Source organism: Eutrigla gurnardus (assembly GCF_963514095.1).
Source record: "Eutrigla gurnardus genome assembly, chromosome: 18".
Lineage (NCBI taxonomy): Eukaryota > Metazoa > Chordata > Actinopteri > Perciformes > Triglidae > Eutrigla > Eutrigla gurnardus.
Genome location: NC_139929.1, coordinates 23,362,616 through 23,373,862, shown reverse-complemented (window position 1 = coordinate 23,373,862; position 11,247 = coordinate 23,362,616). Strand labels below are relative to the sequence as shown.

The following is an 11,247-nucleotide window of genomic DNA, read 5'->3' as shown; positions in this document are numbered from 1 at the left end:
ACATGATGCTGTTGCTAGGCTTGGGCCGGTTTAAACATTTTAAAACTGGTCTGATACAAACCAAAGATCAGACCACACCGGTTATACCGACCTTTCCCACTCGGCGTCGTACTTGCCATAGCAGACCCTCCCGAGTGATACATTTGTTTTGTTACACAGCAGATTGCACCGTAATCACAGAAAGGAGAGTCAAAAATATGCTGCGATCATTCCGTTTATAAATATCTTTGCTTTGCGGCATAAGGCCGCAACAGTGTCTCTTTTTACAAAACATAACGGCTTTGCGGAACTAGAGAGACGGATACGGTGTCGGAATTTCGATTAGCTTGTGTCTTCAAAACAACTATGAAAGGTGAACTTTTCGCTTTTACACGACTTCTCCCTTGGCGTGAAGGTAGTGGAGGGACAGCTGGTTGCAACCGATCACTTTTTCAGCACAGCGGATGATAAGCTGCAGTCTGTTCTTGTCTTTGACAGTAGCATCAGCATACCAGATGGTGATGGAGAAGATGAGGAGGGACTCTATGATGGAGGCATAGAAGTAAACCATCATTGCCTTCAGCAGGTTGAACTTCTTCAAGTGCTGCAGGAAGTATATCCTCTGCTGTGCCTTCCTGGCTGATTATTAGTCACACAGTGCGATGGGGCTGAGTTCCTTCTGAAGTCTACAACTATCTCCACCGTCTTTAGAGCATTAAGTTGTTTCGGCCACACCAAGTCACCAGGTGGTCAATCTCCCACCTGTAGGCCCTCTCTTCTCCACCAGAGATCGGCCCAATGAGGGTGGGGTCATCTGAAAACTACAGGAGCTTGACGGACTGGTGACTGGAGGTGCGGCTGTTGGTATACAGGCAGAAGAGAAATGGGGAAAGTATGCCGCCTTGAGGGGAACTGGTGCTGATAGTCAGGCTGTTAGAGATGTGCTTCCCCAGCTTCACATGCTGCTTCCTGTCAGACAGGAAGTCAATGATCCACCGGCAGGTGCAGTCGGGCAGCTGGGAGAGCTTGTCCTGTAGCAGGGTCAGGATAATAGTGTTAAAGGCGGAGCTGTAATCCACAAACAGGGTCCTGGCCTAGGTTCCTGCTGAGTCCAGTGCGCTGCAGCTGGAGTAGCCAGAGTTTCATTTTCAGCTGGCTGACAACAACACCACGGGAACTTAGCTTGTCTCTAGCGTTATTCACGCTGTAATGTTACTGCTGTACTGCTTGAACTCAACATCATACTCTCTCTCACACTGTCTCTCTCTCTACCGGACACTCGCTAACTTAGGTCGTAACGGCTCTAGTACATCGATGAAAGCCCGACAGATCCGGGGCTCCATAGGAATGGCAAGCCACCACACCTGTAACATTGTAGGGGAAACACTGTATTCTAAGGGGTCAAACAATGACATACTGATGGCGAACTGCACTAGCATGGCTGGGTACGTTAGCACTCCTTTTCATTGTTTAATGTATGTTGCAGCAATGCAAATCCCTAGAGCTAGCTACTAAAAATTTGCGTAAAATGTTTTTCTAGTTATAGGTATGGGTATCAGACCCATTGTATGTGGGTGGGACAAGTCCCATCCACTTTTTAAAATCATTACTTTGAACCCGCCCACTTTCATGCTTTAATGTAAGTGTGTCATCACAGGCTTGAGTCGCGCTACTTTTTACCACCTGCATGTGGAAAGACGGAAGTCGAGGAGAGGTGAAGCCAGCAGTCACATCCAGTTCAGCAAGCCAAGGAGCACAGCCACCCAGTTCAAAGACATGCCTGAGAATAGTGGCAAGCTTAAAGTCAAAGGCATGTCCAACAATGTATTTCAGTGTTATCAAGTTCATTTTCAGTCTTATTTATCATTAATTCCAATGTATTGACATTAGTTTTGCCCTTAAAAAACAATATATGAGGGCATTTTTCTGGACATAAAATGATTGTTGAGGAGAGGAATTAAATGTGCAATTTCACATTTAAACTTTCAGCAAGAAACATAACTGCTATAACTGAGACTAATGACCATCTTTTGTTACATTCTAGAGCTCACCGATGATGATCTAAGGGAGCTAAGAGGCCTATCACCTAATGCAGCTTCTCTCACCTGTCTGGACCTGAGTGACACAGACACTGAAACACAACTACATCTGTTGTAATGGAGAAGAGTGTTGAGATGTTTCAGAGACTTAGGAAGAAGTTTACTTCAGATCAATGTGAAACCCTTGAGCTTACTACAAGGGAGCAATCAAAATTCAAGTAGAATAACACATAATACAAAGTTCCACTATTTGTGCACAGCTGGAGAGGGAAGTAGCAACAATTCCTCGGTTAAAAACCGAAACGAGGAGGTCCAAAACAACCAAGGAAAAGAAAACAGAGTAAAAAAAAAAACGGCCATACCGGGCCGGCCCACCGGGAAAACTCCCAGTACTCCCGATGGCCAATCCGCCCCTGGATGAAGACTTGCTGCTGAGAGCCACAGGGCTGAACCTCGACCATCTTCTGCCAGAACTGTTGGCTGTTTGATGATGGGTTTTGATGTATGTGCCATCAAAGGGAGCCAGTTTAGTAAGTATTGGATATGGCAGTATCTCTTACATTAAACCTATAGGCAATGTCCTTGCTTACACCCAAGTGCAGTTTCATTATCACAACTAACAGGTGATGTTCCATGCATAATGGCTACACTGTCTTTCAATTTTGAGAGCCACCACTCAAACATGATAGTGGTCCGACCAGTAAAGAGAAGGAAGTGTTTAGTGTTGGTTCTGATTGAGCTGAAAGAAAACCTTCCTCTGCCATGTATCTCCTTCAGCTGCTTACTTTCCTTGTTGAGGTTGTTGCATTGTGTAAGTTGACACAAGTAAGACTTGGAGTTCACTGTAGATAGCTGGATCCTGGCATCTTCATCTGAGAAAGAAAGACGAAATTGTATGATGGGAAAACTTCATACCTTTGTCAAAAATGATTCACCATGTCCAGTCCCAGATCTCCTTGTGTAGTATTTGAGTATTTGAAAATGGAACTTGCATTACTTATAAGATTTAGTAAACGATGTGCTTTGCAGCACGTTTTCAAAGAGCACTGATCTGTTTGGGGAGAGAACAGAGTGGCTTTTGGGTAGGAACCGCTTCCCAAAATAGATATTGCTGAATTTATGCTGTGAATTGGGACTGATGTTGAAGATGTTGGATTTCCAAATATAATAGGAGCGATAGACTGCACCCACATAAAAACACAACAAATGTAGTAATGTCAACAAAAAGGGGTTTCATTCCATCAATGTACTAATAATACACCAGCAATAAGTGAACAACGACACCCCGATGTCTGTTGTGGTTCTTCAAGGGATGTTTTGTTACCGTATATGGTTAAAGGAAAACACCACCGCATTTCCATACTGAACTATGTTCTGCTCTGATCTTAGACGAGGTGATACATACCTCCCTCTCCTCTGTGCGTGCACTCAATGGCTCTTGCGCGCACTCCGCGCAGCGCTAATTTGCTAGCATGTAGCTTGTCCCAGTATATTCCTTAGGATCCAAAGCGGGGTGAAGTTAGAAGCGACCAAGCACTTCCACGTTGTCCCTAGTTAAATACGGTTACGTGAGTAGTTACACGACCAAAGTTTGGTTATACAAAATGAAACACGCCAATTTTTCTAAGCGGATAACAAGGATAACTATATAGTATGGCGGAATAACAACTGGAAGCACTTCGACGTCGGCGCAGTAATATCATCACTCCGCTCCCCCTCTTACTTCCGTCAATAGAACCTACGTGACCTGCACGCCGTCGCCTGCACCAGCTGTAGTAGTTTGTGCACAGTTGAGGAAGCAACATCATGGTTATAACGTGCATCGTACAGGGTTGCGAAAACAAGCAGAAGGTATATAGTCCCATCATGTTTCACAGAATTCCAACTCACCACAAACGGCGGAAAGTTTGGTTAGCTGCTTTGAACATGGATCCAACAACACCGGTGGAGATTCTGAAGAACTGGCGTGTTTGCTCCGAAGATTTTACAGAGGTGGACTATACCGCCTCAGGATTACGCCTAAAGGATACGGCCACACCGACGTTTCTGAAATCACGTTCACAACTAAGTGGATCATCACCTAATGCTGTAAGTGTCCATATGCATGGTATTTGGTTGGTCTGGAAGTGGCAATAACGTTAGCTGTATCAGGTTAGCACGACTAACTTCACTGCGAAATCAGTGCTCTTCTGAGACTTGCAATAAGAAATTACTGATTGATTTGCATGACAACTCGAGCTCAGAAATTACAATGAAGTAGCCTAACGTTATAAGCCTAACCATTGAGCAAAGTCCGTTGTGTAACGTCACCAAATGTGCTTCTGTGTATTACGAGACTGCTAGGATACCATTCTAATGTCTTGACTAATGGTAGGGGGAAGGGGTTTTTTTTTGTCTCAGGTGAAACACTGACGCTAGGTCTATCATGAAAATGCCTTGACTGAGTGGTTGGGGGGAGGGGTACTTTTGTCCCAGGTGAAGCACAAAGAGTAGAGAGTCTGTTTATGTAATGCCCTGTAACAATACTTTCTTACTCTGATGAATGTAAAAACTATCAAGTATTGTAGTGCTTTATTTTGCTTTGGAAAAAAGTATTCTTGGGATAGTAATTTCTGTCTGAATTGTATCCATTATTATACAGGAAGAGTTGAGTGACATACAGCAAGATCTGTCTGAACAAGAGGAATACTCTTTTGAGGGTCTACCTCATTCAACCCCCCAGAAGCACAGAGCTGAGGAGGCTACTGCTACATTCAAAGTGCCCTTGTCTGTACAGCTAGCTAGTCCTTCACGTTCAACCAAACCAGCTGTTACCCTGGCTCCCACATGGACAAAGCAATCGGTAGGCTAATGAATCTTCAAGTTTCACACAACGCTATGATTGCACTGTGACCTACATTTACTTGAAATCTGTTTCTTGTCTAGGACACTGCATCTTCATCTACAATGATGGCCACCTGTAGTCCAAGAAAAAGTCTCATATATGAGGTGAGTGACCTCTACTGAACTTCTATGTTTGCTATTGATGATCCATCATGCAATATATAGAAACTAGGGCTGTCAAAGTTAACGCGTCAACGCGTTAATAACGCAACATCCTCTTAACGCCGTTAATTTTTTTAACGCGCGATTAACGCTCGGTATTAAAAAAAAAAAAAACGCGCATTGTATGATTTATGGCCGTCGGTGGCACCTGTAGTGTTGATCCAGAGGGAAGATGCGTGTCCAGAGGCAGCGGTGTTTCCCCGCGTCCCATTCATTGTCTATAGGTACATGTCCACAGGGGCGATTTTAAACGCGTGTGGACGCGCCGCTTCCCAGTATTGCACGCTTGGTGGGCTGCCACTAGAGGATGATTGACAGGCGCTCTCCTTCAAACAACAGATTTTTGCGAGCGTTCGCGAGCGTTCCCGAGTCGGCGAGTCGAGCCCGGTGCCTCTGATTAGCATAAAGTAGATTCGACTTATACTTTAGGCAAATGAGGAGTGGCCAACTCACGCGCCGTCTCTCGACATTCGCCGCGACGCTCCCAGAATGCATTGCACGGCTTTTCACATAGACAATGAATGGGACGCGGGGGAACACCGCTGCCTGTGGACACGCACCTTATGTGAAAAGCTGTTCACCTTCAAAAGACTGCCAGATGGTTCAGTCGATAAGACCAAAGTCATCTGCGCGTACTGTGGGTATGAAATGAGCTACCATAGAAGTACGTCCAGTCTGAGATATCACTTGCAAGCCAATGCACTTATATCCTAACTGTACTTATCTCCTGTTACACTATCTCCTGTGACATGTTCACTTTAACTGTTATGTTCACTTATAACCCTGTTTTGATCCCATGTTTTGGTAAGGGGATATTTGAAGTGTTAAATAAACATTTTCATAAATCAAGTATATTTGCCTTATGTTGTTAAAAGTATTAAGAATATGAAAAAAATACATTAAGGTACATTTAGAAGAAAAAAAAATGTGCCAAAAAATGTGATTAATTTGCGATTAATCGCGAGTTAACTATGGACAAAATGCGATTAATCGCGATTAAAAAAATTAATCTTTTGACAGCCCTAATAGAAACTATTTCACTTTGTTTCTTGTAAAGTCAGTTAACTGTTTAATCAAGATCTACTCTATGTGGCACTAGTACCAATGCATCTTTTTATTTTTATTTGTCTACAACAGGAACCAAACCCCATTGAAGCAACTGCAATGGACATGAGTGCAACATCAGTGTTTGATGTCAGCATGACCTCAGAGCCTGCTGTTGATCCCGCAGACACCAGCTTTGTGCCTATTTCTAGTGCCGCCTCCTCCACCACCACAGGAAGTTCCTCAAGCCTCTCTGGACAACCCAGAGGATGCAAGGAGAGGAAGTGGATAGTTAATGAGTCAAAACTCATGGAGCTATTTCAGAAGTGCCGCACCTGTAGTTCTGCAATGTGTGACCTAAACCAAACTATAACACAGTTCGGCAGCATAATAAATGTAAATTGGCAATGCAACGATGGCCATATGGGACAATGGGAGTCTTGCCCCAATGTACGTGGAATGGCAGAAAATAACCTTGTTGCAACAGCTGCCACTCTCTTTACCGGCTCTACATACACCGACATAGCCGACTGGGCTGGAGTTTTCAACCTGCAGTTGCCCCAGGAAACAACTTTCTACAATATACAGGCAAGTTACCTGCTCCCGGTGATTGAGGAAGCATACATACAACAGGAGAACATTATCAAAGCAAGATTGATTTGCCAAAATGAAGATGGTGAAGGGGTGCAGCTATGTGGTGATGGCAGAAGTGACAGCCCCGGACACTCCAGCAAATACAACACGTATTCTTTCATGGATGACTCCACGAAACAGATTGTGGCGTTTGAGCTGATGCAGGTAAGATTGTGAATTATTTTCACAAATCTATGGTCAATTCTCTAACTTGTTTAAGATGTCATCATCCATACAATTGTGCTATGTAGGTGTCCCAGGCCTCAAGTTCTGTCGCAATGGAACCACTGGCCTTCAAGAAAGGCCTGGAGAAGATCCTGAATGAGGGCATCGAGGTAAAAGTGATCACCACCGACCGGCATCCCTCCATAAGAAAAATTATGAGAGAAGAATATCCTCATATTATTCATCAGTTTGATCCGTGGCATGTAGCCAAAGGTAAGTCTACTGTTCGTTTATATCTCCATATATATCTCTCTGTAATACATATATATCTCTCTGTAATACACAGAGAATAACAGACAATAGTCTGTTATTCTCTGTGTATTACCAGTGTTTCCCACAGGAAATTGTAGTGGGCTTTAGAATGTGTGCGGTGCACTCCCACTGATTTGATTACAACTTCATACCCATTTCTCTATAGCTAATTAGTCCTAAATTGGCACTGATAAAAAATATAAATTAATGCAAGACAGAAGCAAACAATACTGAAACATCAGGATGTATCAGATATGGTTGAAATGGTGGGCCACTATAGTCTATGCAATGAAAGGGAAAACAGTGGTATTACATTTACCACAGGAAATAAGTGCACACCCATTTTAATTATCATTAATTTAATTTAATTATCATCATTGTCATTTTTCAGGATTAAAAAAAAAACTGGTGGCGGTATCCAACAGAAAAGGAGTGCAAAGATCTTGCTCCTTGGGTCAGGAGTGTCAGCAACCACATGTGGTGGAGCTGTTGCACCTCCAAAGGAGATGCAAAGGTACCCAAGCATACAGACACAGCTCAAGTGAAATTCTAGTTAGTATATACATCAAATGCTATAAGCAGATGTAATGCACAGCAATCCTTTACTCTTGAACATGGAAGACAACTGTATTGTATTCCAGATAGTTAAAATTGTGCCTCTGCTCTTATGTTTTCAGGAGCTGCTCAGACGATGGATGTCTCTCCAACACCACATCACTGGGGTCCATCGCTGGGAAGACAATGGCACAGAATACAGATGTTTCCACAAAGACTTGTCAGCACAGGAACAAAGAAGTAAGAGGTGGCTATAAGTGAATTCCCCTGCCTTCAACGCCCTGAAGTCCATGGTTATGGACACACGTCTCGTAAAAGACCTACAACAGATGACACTGTTCAAACATACAGGTATGTGTATCAAAGAGTTTGACATGCAAAATAGTGATATGGTTCAAGTCATGGTGTGTCTGTGAGAATAGGTTCTGGAAAACTATTTTGGGGGAATGTCACACCAGACCAGACGAGTACTACTATGTATTCCAGTCATGACACAGTGCTAAAGAACACACAACTTTTCATGCTCTTGTTTTTTTCCCACAGTAAAGCCTTTTTTTTGTTTTGTTTTATTTTTCAGGACAACTTGAGGTGTTCCACAATGCCCTTTTGAAGTATTGTCCGAAGCGACTTCATTTTCAATACCTGGCAATGAAGGCACGCACTATGCTTGCTATCATGGACCACAATGAGAATCACTCCACAGATCGGGAACTGGCAACAACAGCAGCTGGTGGGTACTAAATGAGTCAAAATTACTGTAACAGTTTCCCCTGTACCCATAGATCTGTCTTCCATACATGAACATGATCTTCACATAACTGATGGCACAGACATGACTGACTAGATGCTTGAGAAACACATAGTCCAAACAAATGTGTAACAACATCATAAATTTAAAAATGATAACCTTACTATATTTTGAGCATGTTTGTTCATACTGCTTTTTATTTCAGGCCTCCCAAGACGCAGTGTTGTCTTCCAAAAGCAATCTAAGCATTGGATTTCTAGACCAATTTATGCGGCTACAACACAAAAGTTTAGAGATGACCTCATGGAACGATTGCACCAAAGAAGACTTGACCCCTCAGTCAGATTCAAAGACACATCATCCCACATCGAAGTACCTCACCTGTCTGCCAACATCGCATCTCTACCAAAGCCCAGCAAAGAGGAGGTCATACAGTCACACACCTCAAGATTTAAAGGTCCATCGCAGACATTGTAACTGGGTTACAGCCGACAACCTGTCATTGAAAAAACCCTGGAAGGGACTTGTACTTGCATAGCAAGTGTAGAAGGCACATGTCAATTATTGCAGTCATACGAAGGCTGTTTGTTTTTATATTGTGAAATAAATCACTTTTTTTCTCAGTTTGTTTTCTCAGTTTGTTCTTCACTTATGTTTGAACAAATCTGACAGGCCCCATGTTCTCCAGACATGCGTTTTATCATATTTACTATGTAATTGAAGATAATCGAACAGAAAGATCCTGGATGTTGCATGACTGACTATATCAGAAGCCATTTGGTTTAGGAAACAAGATAAAAGTATCACTCTAGATGTTGTAGATTCAAAGCTTTATTTATACAAATGTATACAAAATGTTAGAAATGTAGCCATCCCACATCTGTGATTGTAAGGCAATATGCAGACTCTAGCGATGTGCAATGTCATACAAAAGTTGGTTTATTTGATAAATAAATAGTGAGATATCCAAGTAATGCTCGTAATATACAAAAAAAACGTCAATGTCAGAGTAGTAGGCTACTTGTTGAAAGCTGCAGAGCAATTGTCCCACAGATGTCTGCGGGTCATGTAATAAGAAAACACCAACAGGTAGCCTACTATTCTGACGTAAGCTGCAGTGCAGATGTCTGTGGAGCATGTAAACATAAGTCAAGTCAAGTCAACTTTATATAGCACATTAAAAAACAACCCAAAGTGCTTACAAACAAACATAAAACAATGACAATGGTACAACAACAATAATAATATAACATGGGGAAAAATGAATAATTAAAATAAACAAATTAGTCAAAAATAAAATAAAGAGTGTGTGTGTGTGTGTGTGTGGGAGGGGGGTTGGAGCCAACCTGGATCTGAACTGTTAGGGCCCAGCACATACAGTCCAGTTAGTAGGCCTACATCACAATTGCTTCATGTACTTCTTGGAATCCTACATAGACACCGGACTCAGAAGGATATATTTGTTGTATAGCCCCGACCACACACGATGGTAATGGTTTCCGATGTCCTCTGCCCAAGGTTTCACCCTGCAGGGCCCATTCCAGCACTATCCGGTAGGACACCAACCTTTTTGACTGAGAAAACAACGATATGCTAAGTATGCATGTATAAATGACAACAGGATAACATAGGCATATTTCAATGGTTTCAGTTAGCACTTACTCTGAGGATAGCTGGCCATCGGGTCCACTCGGTGTGGGTCGTTTCTTCCAATTGACTTTGTCACGTCGAAAGAAAAAGTCGATAACTGCCGGGTGAATCATTGCTGCAAACGCGTTGGTTGCCGCGGCACAAGCGATATGTCCAGGGTCTTCTTGATGTACACTGACTCCCACCATCGATGGCAACACCTGGTCCCATTCTGAACAGCACAGGCTCTCAATTTCAGTCGGCATCTGTTCGCAACAGTCACACTTGCACCACCAATTGCTGTTTGCCCGTGTTCTCTCGCCGGCTCCGGTCTGTTCTGCTTCATATCTTTCTTCCCTCTCACGGTCCATAAGAGCTAGTTCCTCCTCCGTGTATTCGGGTTCAAACAGATATGGCTCTGGATCTGCTACAAACCAGTCGTCATCGTCTACAAAGTCCGCCATTGCAAATGATTTCGTGCTTGCAGTTTGCTAGTAGCACAGGTAGAAGTAAGAAGTCACGTTGGTTCTATTGACGGAAGTAAGAGGGGGAGCGGAGTGATGATATTACTGCGCCGACGTCGAAGTGCTTCCAGTTGTTATTCCGCCATACTATATAGTTATCCTTGTTATCCGCTTAGAAAAATTGGCATGTTTCATTTTGTGTAACCAAACTTGGGTCGTGTAACTACTCACGTAACCGTATTTAAATAGGGACAACGTGGAAGTGCTTGGTCGCTTCTAACTTCACCCCGCTTTGGATCCTAAGGAATATACTGGGACAAGCTACATGCTAGCAAATTAGCGCTGCGCGGTGTGCGCGCAAGAGCCATTGAGTGCACGCACAGAGGAGAGGGAGGTATGTATCACCTCGTCTAAGATCAGAGCAGAACATAGTTCAGTATGGAAATGCGGTGGTGTTTTCCTTTAAATGGGGGCGTTTCTGAATGCAAATGACCCCAAATGTGCACGAGCATGGTGTTTTAGAACATGTGGGATTTATCAATGCTGGTGTGCGTACGACTGGCACGTGCATGAATGCAGACTTTTTTTGTTTTTACGCACATCCTAAATTCCATTCGTAAGACAACATTTAGAA

General features: G+C 43.0%; 1 long non-coding RNA gene across 1 annotated transcript in view; it reads right to left on the bottom strand.

The window, feature by feature from the left end:
* The window catches only part of LOC311028994, a 97,824-nt gene continuing 86,577 nt past the window's right edge, over positions 1-11,247 (bottom strand). Inside the window, exon 3 of the long non-coding RNA XR_014598820.1 lies at positions 1-19. This is a non-coding gene — a long non-coding RNA (uncharacterized lncRNA). The remainder of the gene's footprint in view (positions 20-11,247) is intronic.